Here is an 11,280-nt window from a genome sequence, read left to right as displayed (position 1 = left end):
GGGAAGCACTGGTCTGTAGATTTGTTCATGTTTGAAAACACTTTATCCAAGGGAAAGTGGACAAGTTTTACCAAGGAAAAGCAGACATAGGGAAGATGGAAGACCATCAAGGGGTTTGTTTCAGATACCTTTTTTTTTTTTTTTTTTAAAATAACCTACGACCAAAAAGGCAACAGGCTGGTCTATGGTAGTGAATGAACACATTCTAAGAATATACATTGTACAATAATTTTTTAAAAGTGCATTGAGGTTTACAAATCGGTGAAAATATAAAGAGGCAGCTAAAATAATGCCATTCTCAGGCACAATTTAGTGTAAGGATCTCATTAAGATTCATGCTCTGAAAAACGTTTCATTTCTAAAATAGACTTGGGCCTTTTATGTATAATTTAACAACGGAAACCATAACAACAATAATGTATGGATAGGAAGAGTTTATCCTCTTGAACGAACAAATTAGGTCATCGTCAAGCAGTTTTATTTAATGGGAATTCCCCACTAGGTACTTTCATAGTAAGAAATGGCTCTTCTCCTGTTAGAAAAGAACGCTGAAAAGAACATTCTCCCTTTCACGCAAGAACCAGAGTATGCCAAGAGAATTGGCAACGTATTGGGGTGTCTGGGTGGCTCAGTGGGTTAAAGCCTCTGCCTTCAGTTCAAGTCATGATCTCAGGATGCTGGAATCAAGCCCCGCATGGGGGCTGGGGGGGGTGTCTCTGCTCAGCAGGGAGCCAGCTTTCCCCCTCTTTCTCTCCCTGCCTACTTGTGGTCTCTGTCAAATAAATAAATAAAATCTTAAAAAAAAAAAAAAAGAATTGGCAACGTATTAACACCTCCCCACCCCCCACTGGTGTTGGCATGTACCATCCAATCCAGCCCTCTAGGAAGAACCAAAGGGTCCTTCCTTATTGGAAGAATTCCCCTCTGCACCCGGGGCTAGGTCTGGGTGCAGAAAACAGAGCTGATTCTCACTTGCTCTCTGCTTTGCGGTTCCAGAAGTCTAGGAGACATCCAGCAGGTCTCTGATTTGGAGCTTTTTTTTTTTTTTTGGGGGGGGGGATTTTTAATAAGCACCCATAATAACATCATCGATCAAAAAGCAAGAACACTTAAGTGTGCCTAAATAGAAGAGTTCCTTCTGGTGAGGGTAATAACACAAAGGAAACAGAAGTTCTAATTTTGACTCCCCGTGGGTGATGGGCATCTGGTCTTGACATCTGCGCAGTGCAGAAGGCTACAGGCGCGGTGCGGGCCGCGACCTTGGACACCCACCTCAAACATCTCTCTCTTTCTCAGCGCGCCTGAGGAAAGGGGGCATTTGTTGGTGATGGGTTTCTAGAGCCCGAGAGGAGGGAAACCTAGAACTTCCTCCGGGGAGAGATCGTAGCCTTCCTAACAGGTACCGTCAGCAGGATAGCAATGCTTGAAATGTGCAAATAAGAGTCGCACTAAAAATAGCAGTGCCTGCCGGACCGTGGACGGACCGGATTTCTGCGAGGATGGATGCGATTCTTTCCAGGCAACCGCGTGTCAGAGAAGCATCTGCTCATTTTCGGTTTTCCTTTTGCAAGAGCTGGTCCCTCCAGGGGCAGCCGACCGACCCCGCGGAGCCGGCGCCGCGGGGACCCTGCAGCCGGGAGGGCGCGGGGCTGCGCGGGCCCCGGCACCGCGGCGCGGAGGGGTTTCATCTAATATTAATTGTTTCAACCTCTGGTGGTTGAAGCGGTTTTATTGGCAGGAAGATGCAGGCGGTGGCGCACTGGGGGCGAAGGCTTCGGGTTGCGCTCACAGGGGAAACAATGGGCTGGATGGAATTTGAGAAAACAAGCCCAAGATGTTAATTAGCCGCTAAGGCACTCGGGGCACTTTGCAAATATTAACATAGCCTACTTGTGAACTCCCGAGGGCCGGGGCTCCGCGGTCGGTTTGGTAGGCTTTTTATTTATAATGCATTGTGGTGTCATTTCGAGTTCTAAGTAATTTCCCGAGAAAGTGTTGGGAGGAAAGGGTGATCAATAGAGGGAAAGGAAATTCCTTTTCCTTCATCTCACTGTGTTCGTCTCTTGTGCATTTTCGCAGGCTTCCACGGATCTCCGAGAAAACCGTCTATTTTAAAGAGGAGCGAGGCTGGGGCGCCGTGAAGAGAGACGAGAAATGGCACAGACTTGCGGAGGGAAAGGCCGACGGCTCTCCCGGACGGTTCACTGTGCTCGAGCCTCTGCACCCTTCGTTCTGCTTCATCCTTTCCACCGCCTGGGGAGCTGGGCGGAGTGTCCCCGCGCTGCAGACGCGGAGGTGTCCCCCCACCCCCACCCCCTCGGGCTGACTGCGGAGGGGGCCTTCAGACTGCGTCCCTCTGGCGGGGACCTCCCTCGGGGGTGGGCTGGGGCAGGGGGAGTCTGTGGCCGTGGGTGCCCTGAAGCACGGATTCGGAGCACCAGCAGCCTTTGAAACCTTGGGCCGTGTGACTTTGAGCGGGTTATTTGCCCCTGCTCGGTTTCCGTTTATCCCGAGCTCCTGGGTTTGCTGGAAGACTTAAGGCCGCCCCCTCAAGAGCCAGGCAGAAGGAAGGCACTTTCGCAGGAGCCTGATTTCTTCATCTCTCGGAGGGCGGGGACCTCTGCCCCCCCAGCCTGCAAACACGGCTGTAAAACTCCGCGGTAAACAGAACGTTGAATTAGTGGCTGAGTTTGGATGGGGGATGGGGTGGGGGTTCAAATGCTAGCTCTGCCCCGCTGATGGTGTGAGCCCAGGCCGGTTAATGAACCTCGGATGCCTCAGTTTCCTCCCTTGTAGAATGAAGATGAAGGTGGCGATGCTTGGGAAGCGCTTTACACGGAGGGATGGCACCTCCTGAGGGCGAAAATCATTGTCTGTTACTGTTACTTCCTTCAGAAACCAAAGCGGAGCATTCTCGCCTCCGAACTCGGAGGCTAATGGATCCAGCAGAGAACTGTTGAATTTCTGTCTTACTATTGTGCTGTTCACACCTCCATTTCTTCCCCCATAGTATTTACCTTTGTATAAGCGTTGACACTATTTCACATTTTTTCTTCCTGGGTCCCAGATATTGCTCTATAATGTCCTTCTGCCTCTTTTTTTTGACTGAGGGAGACACTGGACGGCTGATTCCTACTGCACTCACACTCCACTGTAGTGAGCCAGGTGCTGTGGGTGTGGGGGTGGGGTGCAGGCATCCAGACACCATAAAGAAGTTGTGCCTGTCCTTGGGGAACTCCAAAAGAAAGATGGAAAGACAAGGAAGGAAAAAAAAGAGAGGGGTCGTGGAGAAAGACAAGGACAAAGTATTAGGAATTCAAGGCAGGGGACGCCTGGGTGGCTCAGTGAGTTAAGCCTTCTACTCTTGATTTCCACTTAGGTCATGATCTTAGGGTTGGGAGATCAAGCCCTGCCTTCCACTCTGTGCTGGGCATGGAGCCTGCTTAAGATTCTCTCTCTCCTATTTCTTCTGCCCCCACCCTCTAAATAAATAAAGAAAAAGAAAAGAAACCCAAGGCAGAATGAGGCGAGTGCAGGTGAGGAACTGGCCAGGGAGGCTGTTCTAGGAGGTGTCATTAATGTGGAAGGATCTGGAATGAGTAGAATCCCTGGAAGGATGGATTGACAGGAGAGAAGGGAACAGCAGCCTGAGCGAAACTGGAGGGGAAACAGCGCGAGGTGCGTTTGGGAAGCACGTTTTCCTTTCACTGCTGACGCTGAGTGGAGGGAACCGGTGGTGGGAGTACCAGGAACAAGGTGAGGTTTCCCAGGGTGGGGCGAGGGTGAAAAGCATTTTTATGAATGTTTGGTAAAGTGTGAGAGGTCAAAGGTAAGGAGATCGTGGCTGCCGGGGCTCTGCGTGGGGACTGCTGTTCCACAGGGCATCCAAGGGGCTGCTGGGGTGCTGTTTCCCCTGGGCTGTGGCCGAGTGGGGCGATGATAAAAGGAAGGGACAGGGAGAAAGTGAGGAAGGACTTGTGTTTTCATTGTTTCGGGGCTACTTGTGCCCTGGAGCCCATTTTCTCAGAGAAATGGTATTAGACAATGTGTCCAGGTTCTAAAGTGAACTCCTAAAGCCCATTTAATCCACAGTGTTTCACATCATATCATAGCACAGAAAGCCTGTTAATCCACAGTGTGTCCTAGCATACCACAACACAATTGGTATGAATTACCAAGATCATGTCTCAGAATTTAACGTCTGTGGGAAAATTCATTGCAAATTCTAAGTAACGGGCTAGGAACGTGATGTCAGCTGGAGACTCTCTGATACGGAACGTGATGTCAGCTGGAGACTCTCTGATACGAAACAGTTACACTGTGTGCCCGGGGAATGTTTACCTGGGGAACACCTGTTCTGTTGCAAACCACTGGATATCATGGGAGTTGGCAAATGATAAAAGAAATCTTTTTCTAGTAGCTTATGTTCTATGCTTTTTTATGGTTTAGAATTTAAAAGACACAGCAAATATTATTCTTCTGGTATATCTGCAAATAATACATTTTTATCCTTATAACTGAAGAGAGAATATACTTCTTCAACAGCCTTTGCTGTCAAGGACAGTTACTGATCATCGGCCTTTTAAACTGGTCTTGGGATGGTTTTCCTGTCCTGGGATGTTAGAATCAATGACTAGAACATTTACCAGAGGTCACTCATAGACATCTGTTTGGATAAAAACGACAAAGAACTCAATCATGGAGTATTTTATTTATTTATTTATTTTTAATTATTTTTTAAATAAACATATAATGTATTATTAGCCCCAGGGGTACAGGTCTGTGAATTGCCAGGTTTACACACTTCACAGCACTCACCATAGCACATACCCTCCTCAATGTCCATAACCCCACCACCCTCTCTCCCCCCTCCCCCTGGCAACCCTCAGCTTGTTTTGTGAGATTAAGAGTCTTTTATGGTTTGTCTCCCTCCCAATCCCATCTTGTTTCATTTATTCTTTTCCTACCCTCAAACTCCCCATGTTGCATCTCCACTTCTTTGTCTCAGGGAGATCATATGATAATTGTCTTTCTCTGATTGACTTATTTCACTAAGCGTAATACCCTCTAGTTCCATCCACGTCGTCGCAAATGGCAAGAGTTCATTTCTTTTGATGGCTGCATAGTATTCCATTTCTTTCCATGGCTGCATAGTATTCCATTGTGTGTGTGTGTCTGTGTGTGTGTGTACCACATCTTCTTTATCCACTCAGCTGTTGATGGACATCTAGGTTCTTTTCATAGTTTGGCTATTGTGGACATTGCTGCTATAAACATTCAGGTGCACATGCCCCTTCGGATCACTACATTTGTATCTTTAGGGTAAATGTCCAGTAGTGCAATTGCTGAGTCATAGGGTAGCTCTATTTTCAACTTTTTGAGGAAGCTCCATGCTGTTTTTCAATCATGGAGTATTTTAAAGAGTAAATTCTTTTGAATAGATACAACATGTTATTTCTTATATTATTGTCACCTTTGTCATTGTCATTATAATCAGCCATAACATCATGCCATTTATTAAATGCTTAAATACCCAGGACACCCTTTGAGAACTTCTACCTCAGTCAACAAACAGACCAAATACTGTGCCAGAGATTGGGAAATCATTTCTGATTAAAATGAATCCCTGTTGTCCTAGAACTTAAGGCTGGAAAGGTACATAATTAAGCTAGTAATTGAGTAAATCATTCCGGGTACACAAGATGCTAGGCATGGGTAGTACAGAGTATAGAAGCACAACGGGAGGAGATCTGTTCTCAGAGGAGAGTGGTCAAGCAGGGTTTTTACAGACCAGATGGACAAGGCAGATAAGCAGGAGTTAGCCAGGTCAAAGAAGGTGCATGAGCTCACAGAGGGAGTAGAATGTATGGAGTTTGAGGGGTGGGCAACACTGTGGTGTTAGAAGAACCGAGAGAGGTCAAATATAGTTGTGGGTGAGAAATTGACTGGGAAGCTGCTGGAGATGAGGCTGGAGAGATGATAGGAGGCAGGCTTCCGGAAGGAGCTGGATCTCGATGCTGAGGGCATGGGGAAGGCATTGAAAATTTTGGAGCCAAGAATAATCAGATTTGTGTTGTCAAAGTTGTCACTTTGCCAGTGAAGAATGGACTGGAGGAGTCAAGATTAAAGGGGATGAGGTATATGTGTCCAGGTGAGATATAAGGGGGTCTGGACTAAGGTGGTGACATTGGGATCAGAAGGAGCTAACATTCACCACGTACCATGTTACACCAATTCTGAAGTGTATACCTGTCATATTTTCATCTCTGAAATTGTGATAAGGCTTAGATTTGGTGGGAGTTTTGTTTCTCAGAGGTACACAAGACCATGGTGCATCCAGTAACCAGTGGCCTCTGATGTTAGATAAAATACGGTGTGCGGGAGGTCAAAGCTGCTGGCCTCGATGGTGTCACGGTGCTCTTGGGGCCAGGGGCGTGAGCCGCCAGTTGAATGGTGGGGTTGCAGTTCCAGCAGAGAAAAGGCTTTGGGAGCACAGTTTTAGTCTTCTGACTTTTTTTTTTTTTTTTAATTTGGCAAAGTCCAAATGAGAAAAGCCATTGATTAATGCATCCTAGGAGTTGAGTTGCCGATCTTAAAGCTTGTCAAGTAGGATATCTGGGGATATTAAATTACTTTTGTTACTTTTATTAAATGCTGTTTTACTAATTGCTAATATTAAACTGGATTCATGTAGAGATGCGTTTCCCCGTCTGATCTCCCTTTAAGGCAGTGTATTTCCATTTCCTGCTGTAGTTAGCATTCCTTCCCATCAGTTTTATTATCTGTCCCTTGAGGACTCAAGAACTTTAATTTGTACGTGATAGGCCATGGGATGATACCAAGTGTTTGTTGTGTTGGTGTCTTTATAGCTCGGTTGCTCTGGAATGGCCTTTCACTGCCTCTTAGCAAAGCAACCACATTTGGTATAATTTTCATAAGAAATAAGGAGTCGTTGCAGGTACATATTGAAAAGATTTAGCTGTCTTCCAGTGTCTCTAGCTTGGAGGACATTTTTAGCTGAAGAATATGAGGCCTACAGGTAGTAGTTGGTAGTAACCTGACTAGAGAGTTTAGAGGTTCTAGAGGTTCTGCCCTAGACTTGCCTATGGCAAAATGTGAAACATTGTCAGCTAATGTGTTCTCTTCTCTGTCCTGCATATGAACCTGATGATGGTTTGGAAGCATTATACTGTAACTCTGACCAAGCAATTTTAATTTAATGGTTAGAAATGAGATTTCTAATGTTGTTTGGAAAATGATCATAATTATTGATCATGATCATGATTATTGTTGTTTGGAAGATGATTGTGTTTATTTAGTTTTTAAATGCACGTGGCATTCTGGGGGCGCCTGGGTTGCTCAGTGGGTTAGAGCCTCTGCCTTTGGCTCGGGTCATGGTCCCAGGGTCCTGGAATTGAACCCCACATCCAGCTCTCAGCTCAGCAGGGGATCCTGTTCCCCCCCACCCCCCGCCTGCTTCTCTGTCTACTTGTGATCTCCGTCTGTCAAAAAAATAAATAAAATCTTAATAAATAAATAAATAAATAAATAAGGCATTCTGTACAATTTCCAAATGCTCTCCTTTGCTCTGTGGTTGACAGCAGACCTTAGCGTTCAATCTATAACTACTGTGGACATCTGCGAAAGCAGATTCTTCTGATCTGTGACTCCTGTTTTGGGAGGATTGTCAGATGAGTTTCCTACAGTGTCATTTCCTTGTGGGAACGGGAGCTTTGGAACAGCGGCTGCATGTTCCCTGGTCTTATCCTGCTCAGGGGGCAAAGCACTCCATGGGAAAGGGTAAAGCAGGGGGAGCTCTACCTGGAGGTCTAGCTGAGAGTTCGTTTGTCACTTGGCTGGAAATACAGTGAGTGGTGTCTGATTTAGCTAATTTAGGTCTATGGTTGAGGCTCTCTGGCTACTGGAGGAGAGAAACCTTTTTTTTTAAGAGGTGGAGAGGGACAGGGGGAAAGGGAGAGAAACTTAAACTGTCTCCACGCCCAGCATGGAGCCTGATGTGGGGCTTGATCTCACCAGACCCTGAGACTGAGCCAAAATCAAAAGTAGGACACCGAACCGACTGAGCCGGCCAGGTGCCCTGAGAAACCAGAAATACTACAAAATAAAACCGTATGAACTTCTGATAGTGGTGAGAGCATGGTATGTGTCTCCTCTGATCTGGCTCTTTTGCCTGTGGCTATCAATAACAATTTAGCAAATCCTGTCTTTGTTTATATGCACACCAGTATATGTTCTTAAGGGGAATAACCAAGATTAATTTATTTAGAATGCAAGCAGTCTTTTTATAAGTCAGATGATAATGTTTATCTCGTGAAACACAAGGAAGGTCGATCAGATCAGTTCCTAGATGCACCGGAGGGGATTACAACATCGCCTTGCATGTCACTCTTTTTATCTATGGCTTTAAAATAGAATACTTTTGCGTGAGCAATTTCACATGCTGTGATAGCGAGAATGCCTAGGGAATAAACCTTCCTGTGATTTCTACTCTGGCACTTGCTTTAGGACCTAGAAGAATGGAAGCCATTGGCCTCTAGTACATTATCAAGCTTTCTATTGTGAACATTAATAATGAACGTCTTAGCTTTCTACTGGATAATTTAAAAATATATAAGTACTTGAATACTGAATCTTTATCTTGGCGGTTTCTTGAGAATACTTACCTCATTGTTGGTGATTCATGTTTACTATTAACTAAGTCATAAAAAATTAAAAGCATTTTATAATAATGAATAAATTATTTTTAGTGAATGTATAAAAGGGATTGATGTTTTCAGTAGACAAAGAATTATGGCTTGATATGGTGTACAGGTGGGAAAAATTGGTCCCAGGATGAATGAAGCTAGGCTGCCAGCGGTCCCATTCTATTTCTGTTGTGGGGTATCTTGGTGCCATTATCAAAGTGACCCTCTCCTTGCCTTCCTTCCTAAATGGCCCAGGATGACTACTACTTTCTCTCCAAAACCTCTTATGCCTTCAGCCCACTGTGATTTCCCTCCTCAGAATTCAGGTAGTATGTGGTATGTATAATATACTCTCTTAAAATTATTTATATTATTTCTTTATTTTTAATGCTCATGAGGACAATTAATTTTTTCTTATTCCTCTTTCTATTTCCCACAGTGCTGTGTTCTTTAAAAAGAGGAGATGAATAATGCATGTTGTTTGAATTCATTCATTCATTCTTTCATTGGATTTATCTATTTAGGAGCTGGACTTGGAACACAGCTAGCTTCCTTCTCTCTTGGGAAACTAGTATGTTTCCAATTCCATTATTACATTAAAAATTTATGGTTTTAAATGTGTATGGTATATACCATCATATATTTACTTTGTTAAAATGAGGGATTGAGAAACAGTACGATATAATGAAAAATACTAGTATTTGTAATTTTAAGTTGATTAGTCTGTAACTGGATAGTCATTCTCTGCTTTAAATTTTCTTAGCTAGAAAATGTCGAACTTGCAAAAGCTTAAAACTATGTCATAGGAACAAAAGCTTTGCTATGGAATTTGACTTTTATATAAAAGATTATAAAAAAAGATAACCCCCTCTCCCTCCCTGTGCTCCAATAAATTGTGGCTATGCAATTACCCTCTGGCCAATGAAATATAAACAGAAATCTGATTTAAAAAAAAAAAAAGACATCTCCCTTTGTTTTGTTCCTTCTTTCATCCTGCTGCTCTCAGAGCCTCCTGTAGCCCCAGGGGGCCACGTTAGAGCCTGAGAATATAGGCCACATCCTAGACATGGGGAGTGGGGAGTTTGAAGAAGCCTGGGTCTTGAGGACTTCATGGAGTCGAGTTGCCCTACCAGCCTTGGACTACCAACGAGAAAGAAGTCAACTTGTCTTAAGTCACTATTTGGTGCCTCTCTTGCTCACAGCCAGACCAAAACCTATTAATTCATGCACCATCACTCTTCATTTATTCATCTGTTACTTTCACTAGACTCTGAGCTCCTTGAAGGGAGGCGCTGTACCTGCCTCATGTTTGACATCCTAGCCCCTAGAACAAGGGTCGACTTAGCGTGGAGTACTCCATGAACGGTTACTGGATGAATGCATGAGAAAGCAAGGGAGTTAGTACTTGCAGTGGCAGCTACACCTCTTGAAGTCTGTTCAGTAAGGTTAAGGTCAGTGTCTCAGCCGGTTGTTCTTCGACCAGGTTCCCAGAATGAAGACGGTACATCAGCAACACTGAAGATGACATTCAAAGAGCATGAGGAAAGCAAACCAACATTCACTTGGGCAGTTAGAATTGCCATTCAGAAGACATAGATTTGGATAGAAGTGTGAATCAGATTCCCTAAAAACGAAGTCTGTTGCTGTAAGCCATTTGAATTTTTGAAATTGTTTGTTACTGCAGCGCAACAGTGTAAAAGCTGGCTGATACCGTAGGCTTCATATTTGAGAAAATATGAGAACGGGAAGACGAGTGGGAGTTTGCCTGCCTGGAGGAAGCTAGTGGCTTGGGATATTCAAGGCAAAGGGAAGTCCCCCTTGTGGGATACATTTTCTCAGCACACTGAATTCTATAATATCAGGCTCTAGTTCCCAAGTCCCCTGCTTGTTCCATGAACTTTGAACTGGCAATCTTCGAGAATTTTCATCTGTGTCTCTTCTCCTAAAGTTTCCAGCCCACCTACGTTAGATGTGAAAGAGACAGGAAGTACTGAGGGGAGCCAAGAGGTACTGAGTACCCACGTGGCAGTCTTGGTGCTGAGAGCATTTTTTTCTTTCCACTGTCATTTGCCACTCTTGGGCTCTGAATGAAACTTCCATATCATCACTCTTCTTTTTCACCAGAAAAATATAAAACTTTAGCTCCTCCTACCTTAGTAAGCAGGGAAGTTATTTATCATTTGACTCTATAAATAATTTTTGGGTGGTTCCTCATTTTGTACTACACAAATCTGATTGCATTGTCCTGGCTACTGAACCAGTAACAAAGAGTTCAGGAATGTTTTTGGTGTTAAAATTTCCAATTATTAAAAAAAATGGTGAAATAGTTTCCTGGATCTTGGACAATGAGACTCATCTGAGAGGCAATAGGAATCAGATAAACCCACCAGAAGTCGGGAGGGAATCTTTTTTGAGCCCAGTGTGGGGCTTGAACTCAGGACCCTGAGATCAAGATCTCCGCTGAGGTCAAGAGTCGGATGTGTGGATAGACATTTTTTGTGTGTGTGAAAAGACATTTTCTTAATGTTGTTGAATAATACAATGGTGCATCCTGCTTGTTCAATGTAGTCTAGTG

At 44.3% G+C, this 11,280-nt stretch overlaps 1 long non-coding RNA gene across 1 annotated transcript; it reads left to right on the top strand.

The window, feature by feature from the left end:
* Window positions 1-1,504: 1,504 nt before the first annotated feature.
* On the top strand, window positions 1,505-3,085 carry LOC131815010 (uncharacterized). The gene is made up of 2 exons (XR_009347533.1): window positions 1,505-1,929; window positions 2,080-3,085. It is a non-coding gene; the product is annotated as an uncharacterized LOC131815010 (long non-coding RNA).
* Window positions 3,086-11,280: the final 8,195 nt, after the last annotated feature.

The sequence above is a fragment of the Mustela lutreola genome, chromosome 14 (genome assembly GCF_030435805.1).
Source record: "Mustela lutreola isolate mMusLut2 chromosome 14, mMusLut2.pri, whole genome shotgun sequence".
Taxonomy (NCBI): domain Eukaryota; kingdom Metazoa; phylum Chordata; class Mammalia; order Carnivora; family Mustelidae; genus Mustela; species Mustela lutreola.
Note: the sequence above shows the minus strand (reverse complement) of the source record. Positions and strands in the feature narration are given on the sequence as shown.